General features: G+C 41.5%; 1 protein-coding gene across 1 annotated transcript in view; it reads right to left on the bottom strand.

Moving 5' to 3' along the window:
- LOC124595144 (cytochrome b5-related protein-like) overlaps nt 1-25,640 on the bottom strand; it is a 108,552-nt gene that overhangs the window by 76,228 nt on the left and 6,684 nt on the right. The gene's annotated exons all lie outside the window — the stretch shown is intronic.

Raw genomic sequence — 25,640 nt, 5'->3', positions numbered from 1 at the left:
CAGCCAAAGTTTAGCAATATTTGCAAATGCGAATAAGGCTCTCGTACTCCATCTGTCTCGTTTTCATTGACTGCGTCTTATATCATTCGACGTACAGAAACTCCCTCGACCGAAGATAACCCTTGGATGGATTTTTTAATGATGATACCTTTCAGCATCTCGCTCATTCATAACCGTCTGCTGTCGCCTTCGAAATCAGCTGGTGCTCATCTTTAAAAGGGACAAGTGTCCAGTGATCACTTGCTCAGCAAGGCGTTGGTCGCCACCTGTAAGTGCTCCCTCATCTTACGTATTGTGACTTTTTTACTCGAAGAAGGTCACCTCACTTTCATAGAAAGTCTCTTGCGTAATTGGTCAACGTGTACACTTTCGGTGGATGCACCAACAACAGGTGATATTTTTCGAGTGTCCGACTTCACAATTCATAATCGGCATCTGTTGCGAACTCTTGCGTTTCGTCTCTGGACCTCGTGGTCACAATACCCTGGCACAACATACAGGTTGTCCGAGAAGGAATGGTCAGTGATCAGATATATGACACAAAAGATCACTCGAACCAAGAAAGTCTAGTAAATATGGACTCTAAACAGCATACCTTAAGAGTTCAGTAGTACATATGTGTTTCGTAGTAGCGAAGATGAACAACTGCTCATAGCTCTTAAGGTATGCACTTTAGAGCCCATGTCCACCGGAAATTTTTTTCTTGTTTTGATCCATACTACCGCCTCTCAAAGTACAGCAAGGAAAGAACCCGCAGTAGAAGAAAGCTGTTTCAAGCTATCGAAGATGAAGAAGCTCTCATAGTTATTGAGGCATATATTTTTGAGCCCTTGTTTACTAGATTTTTTGCTTCGAAATATCGTTCCTGTCATATTCATGAATATTGACCATACCTCCTGGGACACCCTGTATTCGCAAAATGTAGCCAAGCATTTAACCAACTAGCAATCTCTGTGTTATTTTGACCTGTCCCTGCAGTCTGTCCGTGGTTCTCTGTAGCAGTTCATATCCGACCGAATACTTAAGACACTGGATTTGTTTTCCGCGGTACGGAGATTCAGATGCCTGTCAGGACAGGTAGATTTTGGTTTTCTGTAGTTTCCCTAAATCGCTTAAGGAGACTACCAGTACGGTTGGTGTGTGAACGGGCACTGCCGTATTTCACGCCCATTTCGAAGTTAGATTTTGTGCTCCCTCTGTAAGGACTCCGTCGTCGACAGAACGTTAAACCCTCATCTCCAAAGGAGATTGTAAGGTGCCTCTTACGTGAGGAAGACATTTTTACCGGTTTTAATAAATTATTGTCTCTCATTGATGTATTCACGATAGTTAGGAAGTGCTGTAGTCCGTATCCGGCCATGAATCGGAGAGCATTTCCGGCGCCTGCTGGCTAGGTGACGAAGCGCCCATTTGTCGCGCGTAGTGGGGTGGGGCTCGGCGCTGGACCGTAGCAACAAGCGTTAGCCTGGGAAATATACATGTCGGGAAGTACCGCCATCTTGGCGCCAAAGTCGCCGATATTGTTTATTTATATTTAATAATTAAAGTCATTTATGACAACATGAACACTAGGAAGAGCCTCTGGATGTTTAAAACTATTTATCATAAATTTGCCTCGTTAAAATTCACACCCGTTCATTAACAAATGTATATCTTAGTAAGTACGAACGTGGTCGGAAATCCACGAACGGTGACGAAACTAGTAAGAGATACAGACTGCGCGCCAGAGTCGGCAGTCGGCGTTAAGAGCTCTTCCTGTCTTGTTCGATGGTAGCCATGCTCTCGGTTACGAGTAGTTTGTGACATGAGTGTTTCATTATTGATCTAATATGAATAAAACTGATATTACGGTATTCTGAATGTTAATTTCGAGTAAATAGATACCCCAAAGTTGACCGACAGCAATTTCAGATAATTAGCTTCCACCGATCGAGACATCCAATGCGCCAATGAAGAATCTGCTCGGGACGATATTTACGAGAGCTGCATCGCGCACAGGTAGGAGGAAATCCGACGACATGACCCACCAAGGCGGATCAAGGAAGGTCCGACTTACACTCGTAAATTCCGAGTGGAAATGCTGACCAGTCATACTGTACGTCACATATACCACCCTCTACGGACTCGCGGCTGAGCTGAGTAATAACAGTATCAGTTTAGAAGCGAGGGGATCTTGCATTTGGCACCGCTTGTGGGGAAATAAAACTGCCTGGGAGGAAGAGCATTAAGAAGACAGTTACCAAATCTTGCATTTGGCGTCCATTTCGGTGGCATAAAGCTGTGTGAGAGGAAGAGCATTAAGAAGACAGATGCCAAGTTTGCACTTGGCGTCCATGACGTCGGATAAAAGGGCGTAGGCGGAGGAATACTATCAAGAAAATTGTTATTGAAGATACCAAATTTGCATTCGAGAGTGCCGACTTTTAAAAAGTATTACGAACAGCAAGTAATAGTGATTTAAAGTGACTGAAACGGAAGCAGGAAGTGAATAGTGAACATACAACGGGTAGAGGGTAGCAACATTAAAAGTGAACGGTACGCGTCGCGGAGTGCGTAATTGGTGTCGCGAAACGCAATAAAGTCGTGTTGTGGAAAAATCGCGTATAAGGATTAGGAACATTTCGCGGTCACGAGTGGAACGATCGATCGTCGGGAAGACATCGAGGAAAAGGAGGCGGCAGCAACGGACGTCGCAAGAACCGCCACAGATACAGAGGAGGCAGCAGCGCGCGGCAGGCAGATCGCAGGAGCGGCGTAACAGGAGTGCGCCGGAGGCGCGCTCGCGGCAGTTCGGTGTTCGACACTCGGGCGCAGCGGTCGGGCCAGCCTCAAATTAATGCCACGGCTGGAGAACAACGAAATTTACCTAACGTAAGTGGAACTTTAAACATTCTAGGGGTGATCGATTCGAGATTCGGGTGCAGAAGGGTATGTTGTTGCGAAACGAGAAAACGTTAAAATGAGTGACTTAACAGAAAATATAGAGCAAAATATGGCCCAAGCCAACGCAAATTTAGTGGAGAGTAGCGATGAATTGTTAACACTTGCTAGGTCTAAAGAGCGACCGGAAAGTGAAATGGTTGGTGTAGTAGGGAATGATGAGCAGGGAAAGATGGTAGAAAGTTTAGAAACGACAGAAACAGGGGCTTAGTCTCCCACTGGAAACGTTGTTAGAGAGGGTGCAAACACAGTACCGGAGGCTATACAGGGTAGAGGTGAAGAAATGGGCGTCAGGGAAATGTTGATAGCTATAATGAATGGTAACAAAGCGTTGAGTAAGAAAATAGAGGAAATTAAGAAAAATGCTAATAGGCTAGATGAGTATATCAAAAAAGCTGACAATAAATTCACCGACATAGAGGGAAGGATATCAACAATAGTAAAAGAGCAGAAAACGCTAGCAAGTGATTTGTCAAAGAGGATAACCACAAGTGAGACTGCAATAGTGCATCACAATAGAGATATCAGTGAACTTAAACAAAGTACCACAACTTTCGATAAATATGTTACTAAGGAGATTAAAAAGCAAGAAGGGGAAATATCCAAATTAAACGAGAGAGTGGAGGAAGTAAAGTCAGAATTGTCGGATTTGGTAGAGAATAATACTAAAGAGATATCTGACAGGGTAGCTAGTATTCAGCAAGAAGTCAGTGATTTTAAAAACAGTGACACTGATATCTTTGCTGAAAAGGTAGAAAAGAAATTAGATGCTAAATTTAAAAATCTAAGGGAACAGGTAATAATAGTGGAAAAATTAATAATGAGGACCACTATCTCAGGGTGTGTACTTTCCATAATTTCGATGCGAGAGGGAAGTTACATCCCAAAGCATTTATAAAGCAATTTAAAGGGGTTTTGCCAGAAAATCGAGACGACAGAAGAAAAATAGGTTGTGTCAGTAGCGGAATGGAAGGGGACGCTCTGTCGAGGGGAATGAGAGCAGGAGAAGCATGCCAAAGTTATGACGAATTCATTAAGAAATTTTTGGACAAATATTGGTCTAATAGTACACAAGGTAATGTACGTTTTCTTGGGAGTGGGTACGATAGTTACAAAGATTATTTCCGGAGTTTATGTAAAAAAAAATTGTATTTAGATAATCCAGTGAGTGAGGAGGATCTTATTGAAGTAGTGTTGGTGAAACTGCCGATATCTGTGCAAGAAAAGCTGATAGGCATACCTAAAAAGAAAACTGAGGACATATTACAAGCACTTGATCAGTTAGATGCTTTATCAGCGGAGGAAACATCCAGTAACGGCTGGAGTGGTGAAAATTGGAGGCCAAAGGAAAATGAGAACTGGAGAGAGCGTAACAGGAATCACAATAACATGAGGGATAACGAGAGGCGTGATAACGGGCATAACAGACGTGGTAGAAGAGGCTGGATCCGAGGAGGTTCGAACAGCCATGGTAATAGACGGTACGAAGAACAGGGAGAGAGATATGAGGGTGGCAGGACCGATAGAGGTCCCGAAAGAGAAATTACCGAGCTGAAAAACTAGAGGGGAGTTCGTGTGGAATCCAAGCACGAACTCAAATGAACAGTGGACCAATACAGACCAAAAGGGTAATAAAAGAGGATTGGTGCGATATTAAAGAAATTCTTTTAGAGGAAGATGAAATGGTGAGTAAGGAAGAGTATCAACTGATAATAGATGTGGATATTAATGGTATCGAAGCAGTAGCAGTCATTGATACAGGTAGTGAGTTGTGCGCCATAGCAGAGAGCCTTTATGACCAAATAAGAGATCAGGAAGAGGTACCTATGTTACCGTTACAAGGTGTTAAGAGTCGTGGGTGCAGTATGAGGAAAAAGTAAGGTAATGAAAAACCAAGTGTTATTGGAAGTGAGATTTCAAGGAACTGTGTTGGAAGTTAATGCTGTAATGGTACCTGACCTATGCGTAGGGCTTATATTAGGGATGGATTTATTGGTATATCATGCAGCTGCTGTAGATTTAAAAAGGGGTAGTGTGATCCTGACGGTAAATGGTACTAGAAACGAGTTTAAGTTTGGCAAGCCATTCAAGCTAAAGAGAAGGCGCAGGGAAAATTCTACCTGAAAATAATGCGTGAGTGTTCCCAATGGGGAGCAGATTCGAAAGGGAGTGACTAGGAAAGAGAGACGAGAGCAACTTGAGGCAGAATGGTCAGTAGAAGATATCAAAGCTAAATTAAGTAATATCGATGATATGGACCAAGGTGCAAAAAAAGATCTAGGAGAGTTGCTGGTAAAGTATCAGAAAGTATTTTCAAATAGACCTGGGTTAATGAAAGGAGAACCTTATGAGTTTGAAGTCAAACCGTACCAACCATTCAAACTGAGACCCCATGTGATACCTTTGGCAAGAAGGGAGGCAATAGAAAAAGAGTTACAAAGGATGATAAAATTGCAAATTATCGAAAGATCGACGAGTCAATATTGCAATCCGTTAGTATATGTGACAAAGAAAGATGGTTCAGTGATAGTAACCCTGGATGCTAAGATATTGAATAAGATAATAGAGCCTCAGAATGATAGGCTAGAATCTCTTGAAGAATTGTTGCAAAAGTTCGAAGGGGCCAGTAAATTATTTAGCCTCGATATGACTGCCGGGTACTGGCAAATAAAATTGTCTGAGAAATGTAAACAGTACACAGCTTTTGTATATAGAGGCAGGTGTTATCATTTCAAAGTTCTCCCATTCGGATTGAATATATCGGTAGCAGCGTTCATAAGGGTGTTGGATAACATACTGGGAGAAGAATTATTGTCTAGAATCACCGTTTATGTGGACGACATCCTGATTGCTGCCAGTGATTGGCAAGAGCACAATAGATTCTGGCAGACGTGTTGAAAGCGTTTCAAGAGGGCAATGTTACCGTGAATTTAACTAAGTCCGAATTCGGAAAGAGCGAAATACAATTTTTAGGGCATATTATAACAGCAGAGGGTATTAAGCCGAATCCTAAGAAATTGGAGTCTATCAAAGAATTCCCACAGCCAAGAAACAAGAAACAAATAAAGTCGTTTCTCGGTTTGTGTAATTTTTACCGAAAATTCGTGGATAAACAGGTATTAAGTGCAAAGTCACTGCATCATTTAACCGGAAAGAATGTACCTTGGGTGTGGACAGAATTGTGTCAGAAAAAGTTCGATAACATAAAAGAAGCTCTATGTCTGTCAGCAGATAGTTCAGACTTTGTAATTGGTGCCTACCTATTCCAAGAGACGGAAGAGGGGGTAGAACATCGAACTATCGGACTCGCGAGTAGATTGTTGACAAAATGCGAGCGTAACTATACCGTTACTGAAAAGGAGGCACTGGCCATAGTATGGGCCTTCAAAAAGTTCAGATACTATTTAATGGGTAGAAAATTAAAAGTATATACAGACCACAAGGCTTTATCTTTTATGAAAATCTGCAGATTAACACACGGCAGACTCACTCGTTGGACTATAGCTCTCCAGGAATACCGATATGAAATACATTACAGACCTGGTAAAGACAACGTAGTAGCGGACGCGGTGTCCAGATTGCCATTGGGGATGAACCAGGAGAATCAAGATTTGTCGGATTCTCGAGAAATCCATTTGTTATATATGAAAGGGGTGGAATATGAGGATAAGATTAAAGGGTATCTGAGGAATATATCACAGGAACAAGAGAACGACGAAAGGTTGCGTAAGGCAAAGGAGAAATGGGAAGAAAATCAAGAACCACAAGTGAGGCAATATTACCTAGTAGAAAAGGGAATACTATATCGCAGGACTAACCTGGTGTGGGAAAATTGGAAGTTGTGTTTGCCTGAAAATACCATAAATGATTTTCTCTGGTATATTCACATGAGCTATAGACATTTCGGACCTAAAAAGTGTTCTGAAAAATTGGCAGAAACATGTATTTTCAGTAATCTGGTGAAAATGGCTTGAAAGGTACTGGAAAGATGCGAGAAGTGTCAGAAAACGATGACACCTACAACTAGTAGCAGGGGGCGGATGTATTGTATTATGCCGGTAGAAATAGGAGAGATGGCATCGGTGGATGTATTCGGGCCACTAACGATCTCAAGAGGGTGGTTTAAATACGTTTTGGTGATAATGGATGTATTTTCGAAATTTTTGAGGCTGTATCCCTTAAGGAGATGTACAGGGAAAATAATGGCAAATGCGTTAGAATAGGATTACGTTCGCACCGTGGGTAAACAAAAAAAATGCTCAGTGATAATGGGTCTCAATTCGTATCCAGAGTATGGAAGAAGATGCTGGAGAAGTTGGACATCAAACCATATATATAACAAGATTTCACCCAGCTTCGAACCCGGTAGAGAGAGTGATGAAAGAGCTGGGACGGATTTGTAGGGCTTACTGCCACGACCATCACACTGCTTGGGGAATGTATATTAAAGAGTTTGAGGAGATACTGAACGAACTGCCACATTCGACAACTGAGGTATCTCCATATGAGTTGTTAACGGGCAAAAAGCCTAGAAATATGCTTGAGAATGTAGTGAAATTCCCAAAGAGATCAGACATGACTGTAGAAGAAAAACGGGAATTGGTGTTAAGCTGGATGAAAGAAAAAGGGGCTTATCGGAAGGCAAGGCATGATAGGAATATTATACCCAAGGAATATGTAGCGGGAGACGTAGTACTGGTTAGAGCTCACAGGAAATCGTCCAAAATTGACGCCGAAATAAAGAAATTTTATGAGATTTTTGAAGGTCTTTATGTGGTAAGTAGGGTACCACACCCTAATGTCGTGGAAGTGGCTCACCCTGAGTCGAAAGTAGTCAGAGAAATTTACAATGTAGTGGATGTAAAACGATATCGTTGTAGTTACGGGGAAGCCTCATAAGTTGACGAGCATGAATAGTAGCTGCCAGGCAGATATCTCTTTAGCGTAAAAAGAAAAAAAAATGAAAAACACTCTAATCTGGCGTAGCAACTAACTTATTTGTGTATTAAATATAGAAAGACATGATATTATGGAAAGAATCTGTAATAAACATAAGGGGAACGAGGAAATCATAATATTTACTTTGAGAGTAGGTCAGTAGTTGAATGACCCAGTGTCGATGAATGAGAGGCGGGGTGTTACGTCACGCGAGGCACCTGTTGGACTTAATGAGCTTTTCTCTAACCGGCCCAGCTGACGGGTCGGTGCCCTAGCGTCTGAGAGTGACGTCATGAGGATGTGTCTACGACTTTGTTTACAAACGAAGGCTTACATACTGACACAGTGGTGTTTAGCAGGATGAACTGTAATGAAATGTGGTACATAAATCTTAGTATTATTATTGCTTTATAGCTTTGTTATTTGATTCCCCAGGAACTGTCGCAAAATAATGTTTTGGAAACTGTATTGTATAACAAATTGCCTTGTATCTTGGTTATTCATTTTGTATTGGTGTTATTTGGGAAATGTTTATACTCTTTCACTATTTCAATTACTCATTTATATATTGTGCTTTATCTGGAAGTATAGGTGTTCATAAGGAGAGCATGGGAATTAATATTCTAATAATATGGTGACATAGAAGAGCAATAATACAGAACGATTAATAATCTTGTAATGAAAATTTTAAAAAAAATTTGTTTACGTCCAGTTAAAAGAAAAAAGAAATACTGAGTTAAAGGAAAAGTTAAAGATCTCAATGGAAAGCAAATGACCAAAATGTAAAGGCTACTCCTAGAATTTTGCAATACCACGATTTTGTTATTTCCAAAATTGCGATTTTGTCTCACTAAAAAAGCACAATTCTGGAAAGAAACAACGGAGGGAATATGTAAGGTGCCTCTTACGTGAGGAAGATATTTTTACCAGTTTTTATAAATTATTGTCTCTCACTGATGCATTCACAATAGTTAGGAAGTGATGTATAATTAAAGTCATTTATGACAACATGAACACTAGGAGAAGCCTCTGTATGTTTAAAACTGTTTATCACAATTTTGCCTCGTTAAAAAACACACCCGTTCATTAGCAAATGCTAATCTTAGTAAGTACAAACTTGATCGGAAATCCACGAACGGTGACGAAACTAGTAAGAGATGCGGACTGCGCACCAAAGCCGGCAGTCGGCGTTAAGAGCTCTTCCTGTCTTGTTCGATGGTAGCCATGCTCTCGGTTACGAGTAGTTTGTGACAGGATTGTTTCCTTATTGATCTAATAGGAATAAAACTGATATTACGGCATTCTGAATGTTAATTTCGAGTAAATAGATACCCCAAAGTTGACCGACAGCAATTTCAGATAGTTAGCTTCCACCGACAGAGACATCCAATGTGCCAATGAATAATCTGCACGGGACGACATTTACGAGAGCTGCACCGCGCACAGGTAGGAGGATATCCGACGACACGACTTACCAAGGCGGATCAAGGAACGTCCGACTTACACTCGCAAATTCCGAGTATAAATACTCACCAGTCATACTGTACGTCACATATACCACCTTCTACGGACTCGCGGCTAAGCTGAGTAATAACAGTATCAGTTTAGAAGCGAGGGGATCTTGCAAGATTGCTTAGAGAACAACTGTGCAACTCATTTTTTCAGTACAGCACGCGTGCTGGTTTCCCCAATAGGTCGGATTCAAGGAAGACGTCGAAGTAATTTAGAGGCTTGTTGCTAGATTTTTTACCGGTAGGTTGTATCAACTCGCACACGCCCGGAAAGCCGATCGCGCTTACTGCACCAGCCATAATGCCACAGTATTGTGACAGTGCACTTGAGCGGCCGAAATGGCGAAGTTCTCGGACGACGGTCTCATGCTGTTTGCTGTGATTCTGGATGAATAAAAGGAAAAAAAATGAAAAACGGAAGTGGGTTCATCAGGCGTTGAAAAAAAAAGTAACAGAAGGGGAATTAGCGACTCTGTGCAGTATGAGGCGAAGTATTATGAATATTTCAATACGTCAGAAAATTCGTTCAACACTGAACAAGTTGTCAGTTCATTAGAGAAAGCGAACACACAATGGAGAAAAGGCATTACACCAAGAGAACGACTCGCCATTTGCTTGATGTTTGTTAGTGTATAATATAATTATCTCATACTTGGACAGTTTATTGGTAAATAATTACACTAGTCAACAGCCATTTTGCATCTGGGATGTGATACATCAACTATTATGTATTTTGGTGTGTAGAATCCGAATATACCTTTCAAAATGTTCTAGCACGTATCATTTTTTAGTTTTTAAAGGTTTTTTATTTTTCGTATTCAGTATTTCGCTTTTTTCTGTTTTTATGTGTAATTGTTGTTGGATTTTTTTTTTCTTTTTTGCCGAGGAGAGCTAGAAGATCTACAAATTGTCGGTAAATGGTTGGTGTGGTAATCCAGTGGTGTGAAAGAGATCCTCAGTGAGTGTTTCCTTTGAAAGATAGTGCAAACTTTCTGTTTTTTGATCTTACCCTAAGAAAAATGGCAACTAGTAAATCTCGTTGCTGCCTAAGCCTCCCCGACAACTTTTGTTATATGCGTGGAAACTCACTCCAAAAGCCCAAAGAAAAACCAATCACTAATTTGGTTAAGAAGCATTTAAATTGCATTTTCATTGTCCTGTTGGTAATCAAGATAAAAATTTTGCACCTCGTATTGACTGCGTAGCCTGTACTACAACCTTAACCGAGTGGTTGAAAGGAAAACGCCGAGCCATGCCATTCGCTGTTCCGACGGTGTGGTGTGAGCCTAATGACCATTATTCAGACTGTTACTTCTGTCTTACAAATATTTCGGAACATTCAAGCAAAACTAGACATAAAATAAAGTATCCAAAAGTATCTTCAATGCATTTACCTGTGATTTAAAAGTTTTGCACTCCTTACGGGTTCACAGGCTTGATTCACGAAATACTGCTGCTTTTTGTGCCTTTGTGACAACTTTGACACCAAGAACCATTATGCAGTTTCTAGAAACGTAGATGTGAATAACACCCCATTGGTTGAGCTCGATCAAATCATTTTGCCTCCCCTTCGTATCAAGCTGAGCCTTATCAAGAACTGGTCCCTTTAATCCCACAAACCAACCAATCTTATCAAGAACTTTGTAAAAGTTCTGTATAAAGAAGGTGAGGCCTTCAATCACTTAAGAGAAAAGTTTCCCAAATTAAGTGAGGCAAAGCTCAAAGAGGGCATATTTGTTGGACCACAAATAAGAAAATTTCTGAAAAATCCAACCTCTGGTACCAAACTCACAGATATCCAGTTAGCTGCTTGGTCTTCTTTTAAAGCAATTGTGAAGGTCTGTTTGGGTAACAGAAAAAACAAAAACTATGTTACCATCGTGTATGATCTGTTGGACAACTATAAGAACATGGGGTATAGAATGTCGCTTAAAATTCACTTTTTACATTCTCACCTAGATTTCTTCCCGGAAAATTTGGGAGCCGAAAGCGATGAGCATGGTGAACGCTTTCACCAAGACATTCTTACCATGGAACACCTTTACCATGGCCATTCGAACCCTTAGATGATGGGTGACTACTGCTGGGATCTTTTTAGGGAGAGTGATGAAACGGCAAACAAAAGAAGAGCTCCGTCGTCGCATTTTTCAAAGACGATTAAAGGTGAAACTATCTTCTGAACTAATTTGTACCTTTTATTAGCATCATGCCCGTATATACATACAAAATAGCATTGATTTCAAACGTTCTGAATGTGTATTTTCGTTTGACTTAATTTTGTCAATTTTCGCTGTTACAATTTTTTATTTTGCTGTGTATCTAGGAAATGATGACGTCATAGAGAAAAACTGATTTTACCAGTGTATTCAGCACCCCAAAATTATACAATTCCATCCATTTACAAACCAGATGCAAAAAAAGTTTAAATTTGTTAACTAGTGTTGTATGAAATCAACAGTTATTATTATTCACTTCTGCTGTATAGGCTTGTGTGTTTCCTTGTGTTTCACTCGATATTGGTTTATTACCGCTAAGACCACCTGTGAAATTTTCGTTTGTAATATACCTACTGTTTACCTTTATCCAGATATGTGGCCTCTGGAGATGCACTAAATACGATTACATTTGGCCATGGCGTGGCGCACAGTGCAGTTCACAAAATCGTATTGAAACCTGTAAGATTATTGTACCCAATATGATGAGTAAATTGTGCCTTCTCCGACAAAAGAAATGTGGAAGAAAATCGCTAAGGGTTTTTATGAAATGTGGCACTTTTCCCAACTTTTTGATGGGCTAGACTTTGGGTGAGAAGGACTTTTATGTTCAAGCACCACCGAATATCGGATCACTATTCTTTAATTGCATAAAGACACCGTCCATAAGTTTGTTGCCTTTTATAGACGTTTAGTGTAATTATATTGCTATTGATGTTGGGCCATGTGGAAACAAAATGTTGAAGCTCTAGCCAATACTTTCAAAGAAAACCTTTTACCTAGCTGACTGTGTTTATTAATGTAAAACCAGAAATATATACGTATGCACGTACCAGTTGTTTTTATTTCTGCTGCTGTTTTATTCCAGACTATATTCTTCAGCTCTGTGTCCATGTATTTGGGATTGGAGAGATCATACGACACAGGATAGTTCCGCACTAACTCAATAAGTTTTTTGTCATTCATGTTTACGATGATAAACTACCGGCCGACAACGCAACACGCCATGTACAGGCAGTGAAGTGAGAAAATATCGGCCCCAAGATACGGTGTCGGTGGGAGCACCGTTTGCTCTGTCATGGCCACACCGCGGGCAAGTGTGAGCACTGCCTCGTAACTTCCCAGAACAATACCTTCAAATACGTTGACAGTATAACGGGTAAGTCAGGGCACAGGCGCGTAATTGATGCGTGTGAAGCGGCTTTAATACAGGTCTGGCAACGCCTTCTGTTTTCCAGTTACTGCAGGTAGGGGACTAGTGTGGGACATATTAGTGATGGATGACGTTGATCAACCCATAGAGCATTACATTACGAGAAATCAGGCCTACAGTGGTGAAGTTTGAATATTGTGCCAGGCCTTTTTTTAACGGTTTGATCTTTTTTCACTTGATTTTATTTGTGATTCGAAATATCTGCCGGCCGGAGTGGCCGAGCGGTTCTAGGCACTACAGTATGGAACCGCGCGACAGCTACGGTCGCAGGTTCGAACCCTACCTTGGGCATGGATGTGTGTGATGTCCTTAGGTTAGTTAGGTTTAAGTAGTTCTAAGTTCTAGGGAACTGATGACCTCAGAAGTTAAGTCCCATAGTGCTCAGAGCCATTTGAACCATTTTTTTCGAAATATCTATTGTTTTACATGGTTCAGTTTTTTATATATTCTTGTCTTTAGATATTGATTTAAATATGAGTGTCATGTTTTTGGGATGTATCTTTTTAACATAGTGACATACGTGATAACAAAAACATACATTTACATACAAAACTACAAGCACATTACAATATATACACGATATATTGATCAAGGGGCAAAAATAGAATGTGATACCTGAGAAATTAGGGATACGCATAAGAATAATAATAAAAATGAGCAAATTACATTTAGGGACATTATAGATTTTTGAAGAGCCAAAGAACAGATGGAAAAGACACAGTGCATTTTAACAAAGCATGCTTGTGCTTAAGAAAGAAAGAAATAAGATGGAGAGTGCGAGGAAGAGGAAAGGAAGGGGGAGGGGGGGAGGGAAGGTTGAGGGAGAGATGTAGAACATTTCTTTCTAAAGACCTTATTTAAAATAAGTGGCACAAAATAATACGAAATTTATTTACATTGCTTCTCTGTAAAGAGAGAGTCCGCCCCCGGTAGCTGAGTGGTCAGCGAGACAAAATGTCAATCCTAAGGGTCCGGGTTTGATTCCCGGCTGGGTCGGAGATTTCCTCCGCTCAGAGACTGGCTGTTGTGTTGTCCGTATCATCATCATTTCATCCCATCAACGCGCAAGTCGCCGAAGTGGCGTCCAATCGAAAGACTTGCACCCGGCGAACGGTCTACCCGACGGGAGGCCCTAGTTACACGAGATTTTATTTTTGTAAAGAGAGCATTTTATTTTTGCATATTTTGCTTTTATACGATAAACTGAAACACATGAAACAAAAACAAACTGGAAGCACATAAATATTAAACACTGTTTCACAATAAATTTATACACGAAAAAATAAAACACACAATGTTTAAACTGATTCGAAATGTTGTAGAATGGTCTTTGGTGACACGTAGCACTTACGTATCGAGACTCGAACCCAGATGCCCCGATATTTCCATAACGGTGTCAGCCATCTGCACACGCTTCCCGTCCATTCCAAATTCTCAATCTGTCGCGCGCTACTAGCGCTCCCATCCATTAGCCTCGCTGCTCGTATCATTTGCTAAGTTCCACCGTGGGCCGGAAGATATGGTGCATCCGCACTGAAAGTACCTGGAGCCGTCCTCTCTAATACAAAGGATGTCTCTCCTACAAGCCGTCAGGCGCATTTTTTCTGTTGTTTTGGCAGATATTGGCAATTTCGATTTGCGACGTGTAGCTGGAGTCTGTCCCAACAAATGCTGCACGTCACGTCTTTCATGTGTCGATTTGTTTCCCGTTACATACAAAATAATTTTTTAAGTGTAATTTTACCTGTCCATTCGACGGAGCGGCCCCAGATTAGCCCAGCGCGATATTCGTTTTATCGGTGTGTATTAACAGGGACAGTAAAACACGAGGAACAACCAGTCCTGCAACAGCGACATCTCCGACCTTGACCTCTCTGACTCCACCGCACTGGTCAGTGGCTGCTGGAGTACCGGTTATTCCTCGTGGTTTACTGTCCCTGTTAATACACATCGGTGAAATGAATATCGCACTGGGCTAATCTGGGACCGCTCTGTCGAATGTAATTCCGATTCAAAATTCATTTCGTTTGAAACGGGAAACTAACCGACACATTCCGTTGTCGCTAGCGTCGCATGAAGTATGTGATGAGCAGCATTTGTCTGGGCTGACGCCAGCTACACGTCGCATAACGGTAATTACAGATACTGGCGAAGCACCATACAAAATGCGCCTAAAGACTCTTCAGAGAGATACCCGGTATATATCGACATGTGATATCTGTGCTGTCGGACATGTCCGTCAGAACAGACACCACATATCAGCATCATAAACCATGACTCAAAAGGCGATAATAAGTTTTGCATTAACATGAAGTTGGGTTCTTTTATCGACTGCAGTTCCTTCTGGCCTATATTCTATAAAAGAACCTGCCTGAGCGATGATTCTTACGGTTGAGTCGTTCATAGGCACTTGAAACGGCTTCTCACTACTTCAAAATACCATGAGATGACCTTTCCAGCTGAGAATCTTCATAGTGTTACGTGCATCATGAACACTGCTGGTCTATAGGCTGAGGAAAGCTGTACAACCTTAGGAGCTCCTTTCAAAGAAAGACTATATATAGGTAATGTCCATAAATAACAACAAAATGGATTGCATCAAGAAATCTTTTGTCTGTATCGCACAACACAAGAACCACCTTTGGATTTCAGTTACAGCGTAGCCGACAACAACGGCATCTCGTTATGTAGAAGAAACGCAACCTTGCAAAAAGTCAAAAGTCATTCAGAAATACGTAACACACAATAAACATATGGACTGATGTGCAATTCTATTTAAAACAAGTTTAACGCCGGAAATGCATATCCTCCTATTTCCATCTATTGTACTACAAATTTTTTTCCTTATTTTGCTACCTGAAGATATGACATTTCTGTGTCTTTATATATTGTAACTGGTTTACTATTTTTATATACATATATATATATATATATATATATATATATATATATATATATATAAAATTATGCATTTATGTCGATGTATAATTGGTTTGTTTTGTAAATATTAATCGTATTTTTACGCTGGTTCTGGCCTAGGGAAAACTATGCTATCGAACGACTACATCGATAGGTCGTGTGGAGAACCAAAGTGTTTAGGATCTTTGGTAGTGTGAACTCTGCCGCATGGAGCGCGGGCAGAGGGAGAGTCTGGCTGGAGTAGGGCGGTGGAGCAGGTGTGTGGTGTGACGCTCCCGCGAGTTGCCGCGCTTTCGGGGTTTGGCAGCATGTAATTGCGCTCGACTTGCTGTGATAATTTCTGATACGGTGTCACGGACGGAAAGCATTAGCTGGCGCACATCAAGAGCCCGTTTCGCCTGGTGACAGTGTCGAGAAGAAGGCGCGCCAACATCCAGCTTCTGCAACAGCGACGGCCGACAATGAGTGACTGTCGCCACTTCCTCGATCGACGACTTCAAACCTACAATCAACCAGCAAGGAAGACTAGAAGCACGTAAAGTTTTAGAACTGTATGGCAGACCTCAGCTTTTAAAATTGTTCCATTTGCCTCTTTAAATTACAGCAACATAGCATGAACCTTTGTTGCTCATTGTCCCAATTGCATGACCAAGCAGGGTCAATTCCTTTTCCGGAATGAACCCGAGTGTCGTTGAAATTCAAACGCCAGCATTAAAGTAATATCATTCGATTTCACTGCTTTAATTTCAAGGTTCAGTTAAGGTATTCATAGCTGGCTACAATATTTAGATTACACAAGCACAAATTAAGAGTGCGAGTTTTGTTACCATATTTTAGCTTACCTGTGACTGCAGCTCAGCTTGGTACGTACTAAATTTTACTATTGTTAATTGTTCAGAATCATTTAATTTAGGTTCAAAGTTAAATCTCGTATTTCTAAATTGCGTAGATTCAAGTAGCTTTTGAAATGATTGTTGAGGTAGCCCAAGGCTAACCCTATTTTACTGAATTTCGTAGTGCTTCAGAAACAAAGCCCACTATTAATTTCAGTCACTAAATTAACTTTCAATTTTCCGGATTTATTAATTCTTCTGCTAAATTAAGTCAGAGTGTAGCGAAATTTATTGCTTCTGACAAACATTCAGTTTTCACACAACATGTGTCAACCTTCAGTTGCCACGCTTTTAGTGCTAATTATATGTGCAGTAACCTTTCTTTTTCAGTTATTATAGTAGTTGTCCATAGGACTGGCGACCGTAATTTTCCCCAAATCTCAAATATCAAATTAACGCCAGTTAACTTTTAACGTAACGACCGCACATTTAGTTTCTTTATTAACTGTACCCCTTTTCAAAATTAATTTCCACCAGTTTCATTTGCATTTTTCCTTTCACTTAGATGTAACCCTTTCCTCCCTCTTTACCGACAGATTGCCTTCGGTGACGATTGCTTTTCCCAAATTTCCATTAGGTACACGCGGTTTAATTTTTCATGTCATTAAGGTCGCTAAATGAGGGGGAAGTTACAAAGTATTTAACAGTAAAATTAAATTGATAGTTCAGTGCGCTGCAGAAAGGAACCATTTCCAGCACCAAAAAAGTTGTCCTGCTCTTTTGCGTTACGTCATATTTGACTTTTATATTTATAAAGTAAGCAAATATAGCTACATCAAGAAACAAGAAATAAAAATCAGGAGATAAGTCGCATTAAACCGGTTTTATTCAGTTCTTCGTCTCTACTATAAAAGCTGGAAATGTGGACATGTTGCCTTTATGCAGTAAGCGGTGCATCTACACTATGAGATCAAAAGTATCCGGACACCCCCAAAAACATACGTTTTTCATATTAGGTGCATTCTGCTGCCACCTACGGCCAAGTACTCCATATCAGCGACCTCAGTAGTCATTACAAATTGTGAGAGAAAAGAATGGGGCGCTCCGCGGAACTCATGGATTTCGAACGTGGTCAGGTGATTAGGTGTCACTCGTGTCATACATCTGTACACGAGATTTCCATACTCCTAAACATCTCTAGGTCCACGGAAGTGGAAACGTGAAGGGACACCTACAGCACAAAGGCGTACAGGCCGAACTCGTCTGTTGACTGAGAGACCCCCGACAGTTCAAAAAATGGTTCAAATGGCTCTGAGCACTATGGGACTTAACATCTTAGGTCATCAGTCCCCTAGAACTTAGAACTACTTAAACCTAACTAACCTAAGGACATCACGCACATCCATGCCCGAGGCAGGATTCGAACCTGCGACCGTAGCAGTCCCGTGGTTCCGGACTGCAGCGTCTAGAACCGCACGGCCACCGCGGCCGGCCCCGCCGACAGTTGATCAGTGTCGTAATGTGTAGTAGGCAGAAGTCTATCCAGACCATCATACAGGAATTCCAAACTGCATCAGGATCCACTTCAAGTATTATGACAGGCGGTAGGTGAGAAAACTCGGATTTCACAGGCGAGCAGCTGCTCATAAGCCACACATCACGCCGGTAAATGCCAAACGACGCCTCGCTTGGTGTAAGGAGCGTAAACATTGGAATATTGAACAGTAGTAAAACGTTGTGTGAAGTGACGAATCACGGTACACAACGCGGCGATCCAATGGCAGGGTATGGGTGTGACGAATGATCGCCAAACGTCATCTGCCAGTGTGTGTAGTGCCAACAGCAAAATTCGGAGGCGGTGGTGTTATGGTGTGGTCGCGTTTTTCATGGAGGAGGCTTACACCCCTTGTTGTTTTGCGTGGCACTATCACAGCACAGGCCAACATTGATGATTTAAGCACCTTCATGCTTCCCACTGTTGAAGAGCAATTCGGGGAAGGCGATTGCATCTTTCAACACGATCGTCTGTCGTCTGCATATTGAATGTAATTGATGAAATGGGTTGTTACAAATTAGCAAACAATTACGAAAAACGTAAAATGAATGAGCTATAATCAATTAAATCAGAACCTGTATAAGTGAAATACATACCTATGAACATCAAATAGTTCAAAAGAGTAAAACTGTAGTTTATAAAGGAAGAGAACCACACTAAAACTCCACTTGAAAATAAGTAGTTTTGGAGTTGTGATTTTATGGAAAAAGCTATTCACTCAAAATTCCTCTAAGCAAACTCACTTACACATTAATCTGTAGAGTAGACACGTAATTAAGAATTCATGTGAAAGAAGTTGAACATTAAGTTGGATTATCAGCCTGCGAGGCACAATAGTGCTAGTACCGGAACAGCAGCCTGTGAGGCGAGTGAATATTTTGGTCTTACCTCGGACACTCGCCTATGAGGCGATGTGGGTCTGGAATGGAAGCAAGGACTGTTGGGTAAATCGGCACGACGAGGTGTGTGACCTTTACTGCACTACAACTAAACACAAAATGAGCGCCGACAAGGGTGGCCGAGCGGTTCTAGGCGCTACAGTCTGGAACCGCGCGACCGCTACGGTCGCAGTTTCGAATCCTGCCTCGGGCATGGATGTGTGTGCTGTCCTTAGGTTAGTTAGGTTTAAGTAGTTCTAAGTTCTAGGGGACTGATGACCTCAGAAGTTAAGTCCCGTAGTGCTCAGAGCCATTTGAACCATTTTGAACCAAATGAGGGTCGCGTAGCCGGCTAGAACCGAAAGCCGATTTTTAGCGCCTCTAGCGGAACAAACGTAAATGTATCCACGTGTGAGACGGAAGTTCCGTTCTAAGCGTAAAGGTACTTACTATATGTTATTATTTTATCCCTATTCACAGCAACAATGACTAAGTTGTGTGTTCTTCTTTCTCTCTTGTGTGTTCCTCCCTCTCTGTCTCTGTCTCTCTCTCTCTCTCTCTCTCTCTCTCTCTCTCTCTCTCTCTCTCTCTTTCCAATCGTATTTATTCCATAGTACGGGGTCCACTGTTTTAATGATTTGGCAAATTTATTTGATTTCAGCTTTGTGGTCGGTCGATCAACTTAAGAGAGGCTAAAGCTCTGATAGAGCAGTAGGGGAAAGCAGTCTTGTGCGACATACGCCAATCAATTGCGGAAAACCGGGACCAGCCATGGCGTGCCAGACTTGACGCGTGCAGGGTGTGCGGGCCCCGGTCCTGTCAAGGGTCGGCCATCTCGGCTTTGCTCGTTCCTTCCCTGAAGTACCCGGTAAAGCGCGACATTTCGTTTAATGTTGCGGTGTGGCATTTTTCAGTCGGCAAAACTCTCTCTAGTCCGGCAAAATCCTGATGTCAGCCCTGTTTACCCTTCCTTATTTGTTCGTGATATGAAGGACGTTCACACGCCCAGAGGCTGTTTGCACAGAAAGAGGCAATCTGGCATTCTATTCTCACAAGCTTTTAAGAAGAGTGGGAATGGGAAGGACAGAAGAGACGGATGAGAGTTCTAGATATATATTTTGCAGTCACATAAGAAACGGGTACTCCGAATTTGCTATGAAACGACATTATCACACCGTGCAGAAAGAATTTGAAGATTTAGTTGGCGATGAAAGACCTAGTACTACAACGATCGACAGACAGTATTCATTGCTCTGTACATAAAGAAGCATTTTGAGCTAAATTAGCAGGCACGGAGCACGAGAAAAAATTGAGGCGAAACGTCTTTTCTTCCATCCCAGCGTGGAAATGACTCGTCAAGCCAGTTATTTCAAGCCAGGTTGAATTCAGACCATGGAGGACCGCAGTATTTTTTTTAATCCTTAAAAGGAACAGAGCTGTGTCAGGAGTGAAAGTCGTGTTAATAGACAGAAAAGAGTCGAGCGACTGACCGGAAGCCCACCTCCAAATCCCTGTACTTATAGCCAGACCTCGGCCATTGAGCTTAGCTAACTCGTAACATATAAAGGGAGGGGGGGGGGGGGGGAGGTCAAATGAAAACCAAACACCCCGACAATTGCCACATTGCATTCGAAAGTAATCACCACACGTGTTAAGACATTTACCCCATTGGGAGGCAAGATGACCAACTCCGGATTTGTAGCATGCGGGCGGCCTCTGATAGGTCCACTGCCGCACTAACTCTTCCACTTCCTCGTCCGGCTGATACCGACGTTCGCGCATGTCTTCTTCAGGGCACCAAAGACGTAAAAATCACACAGTGAAAGTTCCAGGCCGAACGGAAGATGCTGCATTGTTTCCAACCAAATCGTTGAAGCTTAGCCTTAGCACAATTGGCAGTGCGAGAGCATGTGTTGTAGTCAACAGAATGATCCCATCCGACAGCATTCCTGAACGTTTTGCACGTTGCAGTTTCCGCAAATTGTCTTCATAGCGCTACGCACTGATAGTGATTCTACGTTCGTGGAACTGAGAGAGTAGAGCCCCATGCAATCGGAGAAGAAGGCCATAACGACCTTGTGTGAACAGCTTTGGATTTCTTGGTGGGGAGAGGTGGGATGTTTCCAATGTTGCCTTTGCCGTTTGCCTTCGGGCTGTCGGTATGCTGTCGGTCGGAAATATCCTGTTGCACATCACGATCACGCCTGCCCCCACACTGCCCATCGGACGAACGCTACGCTTCAGCGATTTGGTTGTTAAACGCAGAAACATCTCCGTATAGCGAGGTTCTTTCATCATTTGATTTTCATATCTTTGATGACCTGAAGAAAGACATGCGAGGATGTCGGTTTCAGTGGGACGAGGAAGTGCTGCAGCGGGTTCGATAGCGGACCCATCAGCGGCGGACCGCATACTACGAATCAGAAACTAATCTTGTCGTCTCCTAGTGGAATAAATGTCTGTTGATTACTTTTGAATGGAACCAGTCCACGTTTCCGTTGTGGAGGTGATCGGTTTTCATTTGACTGCTTTTCATGCGTTCATTTAGAAATTTAAAGATTTTCTACGTGAAGTACGCAATGTATTTACATTCTCAGACAGGTAGGTGAAACAAACTTTTTGCACGGAACTTGGTTCTTTGCTTTTGATGGTTATGGTAGATGTATTCAGACATAAAAATTTCTCTTATTACGAGGGCATGCTGAGAAGTAATGCCTCCGAATTTTTCACGAGAAAATTGTTAAAACTTTTAAAATAAAATAACCTTTTGAGATCAGAACAGTGGTCCGACAAGGGGATGGTCTTTCACCCCTGCTTTTTAGCTGTGCACTCGAAAAAGTTGTGAGGGAATGGAGTGCAAGAACGAGAGGGGAAATAAGACTTGGAACAAAAAACAAAGGAATCACGATTAAGTGTTAAGCATTTGCTGACGACATGGGGCTGCTCGCGGAAACGTGGAAGGAAGCTAAAGAACAAATCGCCGAGGTACAAGAGCAGGCAGGGAAGATAGGACTTAAGATTTCTTACGAAAAAACGAAGATTATGTCGAGTATACTAGATACTCCTAAGAGAATTAAAGTAGGAACTCAAGAAGTAGAAGTGGTAAGGAGTTTCAAGTACCTAGGGGACTGGATTGAATGGAACAGCCTTGAAGGGAAAGCAATGGAAGCAAGAACGACCAAAATGGAACTAGCTTTCCAGAAAACTAAAAACACATACAATAAGAAATCCCTCTCTTGGAACACCAAAATAAGGCATTATAACACAGTAATTAAGCCTGATGCGCTCTATGCGGCAGAGACACTAGTCATGGGGACGAAATGGCAAATGGAGAAATTCGAAATCAAGAAGAGGAAAATTTTAAGGAAGATCATGGGTCCTAAATTCCAAAATAACAAACAAGTTTTCTATAGAAACGAAGACCTCTGTGCAAAGTCAGAGAGACTCTCGGAAACCATGAGGAAAAGGAGCATCGATTTCTATAGACACATACTCCAAATGAATTCCAACACAGTAACTAAACATATCTTTGACTACTGTTACAAAAAAGACTAAACTTAATTGGTTTAAGGAAATGGAAAGGGATAGGAGAGAACTCCAGATTACCGAAGTCATGTTAAAGAACGGGACAAACAAACTAAGATGTTCCAAGTTAAGATCAACACCACGAAACCGATTCAGGTACCAGAGGACCAAAGAAAGAAGAGATTAGATAGAATGAAGAACTATTCGGAGAAAAAGAGAGCACAAGCATCTAAGAAGTAATGGATCTGACGTGCCCCAAAGATGGGTGATTCGAAGTGAAAAAAAAATAAACGGTATTTACATTCTATATCTTTATTCTTCGTACCTATATATTTGCAGCCCTCTGGCGCTAGATGGCTCAGAACTGTAGTGTGCAACACAGCGGTGTGTAACGTGACTTTGTCGGTGCGTGAGAAACAGCGTGCTGCAATCGAGTCTCGAACTGGAAGAGTTGGTCCACACATGGGACACCCTCTCCTTCAGCAAGACAACGACAGACCACACACGAGCGCTGCGACATCTGTAACAGTCCGACGTCTTGGGTTTCACTGTCATCGATCATTCTCTCTACAGTCCCGACTTGGCCCAAACCGATTTTCATCTGTCTCCAAAACTTAAAGAACACCTTCGTGCACTTCACTTCGACAGTGATGAAGCGATATAAGAGGAGGTGACGTTGTGGCTGCGTCAACAAATTCAAACATTCTAGACTGACGGTATCAACAAACTGATCACTCTTTAGGAAATGTGTTCGTCACCAGGGTGACTGCGTTGTGATATAAACATGTAAACATGAAGAAGAAAGATAAGACTGTTAATAACGTCTGTTTTATTTTAAAATCTTTAAGAGTTTTCACATAAAAGATTCGGAAGTACTCCTTTTTAGCAAACTCTCGCATTTACTATCAGTAGTCATTTTCAGGAGAACATTATTTTGATGCGGAAAGGTTTATTTTATTCTCCACCTTCTATCTTCAGCAAAATATAACTACACTCTTCCTAGTTTCACCATTGCATGGCAAATGAAGTAATAAAACTTCGGTTTCCCAGCCGAAATGATGTTTACTACGGAATGAAAAGCACAAGCACTTCAACGCAACAGTTAACTCTAAATCGTTTATATTGGTCTCAATCTTTCGTACTTGTGACAAGTTGCAAATACCGAGTACCTGTGTACGATGGTGTAGAATTACGTAGCCACAGAACAGCAAGATATTTACAACTCCGGGTCTGGCTAATTAACCTTTCTGTCTCGTATACCAACGCACAGCCAATTACGTGAAATCGGCTGTTTTTAACTGAATGCCGCGAAATTTTGTATTTGCTCAGCTCTTGAATGAAAACATCTTGAATTTGAAAAAAATTGACTAATATTAGATTTGTGGTTAGCGCTACAAGCCAAAAGCTGCTTTATAATGTTTGTCGACAAGAAAGCTCAAACTTAGTAATGGCGGTTTTGGTTCAGTCGTGCTCGAACGAGCTCCTGAGAGCTTGGCGGCGCATTGGTGGGACACTGGTTCCGCTCTTGAGAAGACCGGAATTCAGTTCTTCGTCCGACCGTTCTCACTTAGGTTTCCTTGATTTCCCTAGATCGCCTAAGTTGAACGCTAAGACAGTTACTTATAAAGGGCACACCGATTTCCTTTCTCATCCTTCCAGAATGCGACCACATGCTTCGTTTTTAAGGACCCCGCGTCAGCGGGACATTAAACCCTGAACTTTCCTGATCAATAGCGAAGACTTAAAATCCACACACACACACACACACACATATATATATATATATATATATATATATATATATATATATATATATATATATATATATAATTGTTGTTGTGGTCTTCAGTCCAGAGACTGGTTTGACGCAGCTTTCCATGATACTCTATCCTGTGCAAACTTTTTCATCCCCCAGTGTCTACTGCAACCTACGTCCTTCTGAATCTGCTTAGTGTATTCATCTCTTGGTCGCCCTCTACGATTTTTACCCTCCACGCTGCCCCCTCCAGCACTAAATTGGCGATCCCTCGATGTCTCAGAGCATGTCCTACCAACCGATCCCTTCTTCTAGTCAAGTTGTGCCACAAGCTCCTCTTCTCCCCAGTTCTATTCAGTACCTCCTCATTAGTTATGTGATCTACCCATCTAATCTTCAGCATTCTTCTGTAGCACCACACTGCGAAAGCTTCTATTCTCTTCTTGCCTAAACCATTTACCGTCCATGTTTCACTTCCATACATGGCTACACTCCATACAAATACTTTCAGAAACGACTTCCTGACACTTAAATCTATAATCAATGTTTCTCTTCTTCAGAAACGCTTTCCTTGCCATTGCCAGTCAACATTTTATATCCTCTCTACTTCGACTATCATTAATTATTTTGCTTTCCAAATAGTAAAACTCATTTACTACTTTAAGTGTCTCATTGCCTAATATAATTCCCTCAGCATCACCCGATTCCATTATCCTCGTTTTTCTTTTGTTGATGTTCATCTTATATCCTCCTTTCAAGACACTGTCCATTCCGTTCAATTGTTCTTCCAGGTCCTTTGCTGTCTCTGACAGAATTACGATGTCATCGGAAAACCTCAAAGTTTTTATTTCTTCTCCATGGATTTTAATTCCAACTCCGAATTTTTCTTTTGTTTCCTTTGCTGGTTGCTCAATATACAGATTGAACAACATCGGGGATAGGCTACAACCCTGTCTCACTCCCTTCCCAACCACTGCTTCCCTTTCATGTCCCTCGACTCTTATAACTGCCATCTGGTTTCTGTACAAATTGTAAATAGCCTTTCGCGCCCTGTATTTGACCCCTGCCACCTTCAGAATTTGAAACAGTATTCCAGTCAACATTGTCAAAAGCTTTCTCTAAATCTATAAATGCTAGAAACGTAGGTTTGCCTTTTCTTAATCTTTCTTCTAAGATAAGTCGTAGGGGTCAGTATTGCCTCACGTGTTCCAACATTTCGACGTAATCCAAACTGATCTTCCCCGAGGTCGGCTTCTACCAATTTTCCATTCGTCTGTAAAGAATTCGCGTTAGTATTTTGCAGCTGTGACTTTTTAAACTGATAGTTCGGTAATTTTCACTCCTTTCAACACCTGCATT

This window comes from Schistocerca americana, chromosome 2, assembly GCF_021461395.2.
Source record: "Schistocerca americana isolate TAMUIC-IGC-003095 chromosome 2, iqSchAmer2.1, whole genome shotgun sequence".
NCBI classification, from domain to species: domain Eukaryota; kingdom Metazoa; phylum Arthropoda; class Insecta; order Orthoptera; family Acrididae; genus Schistocerca; species Schistocerca americana.
This window is presented reverse-complemented; position numbering and strand designations above follow the sequence as displayed.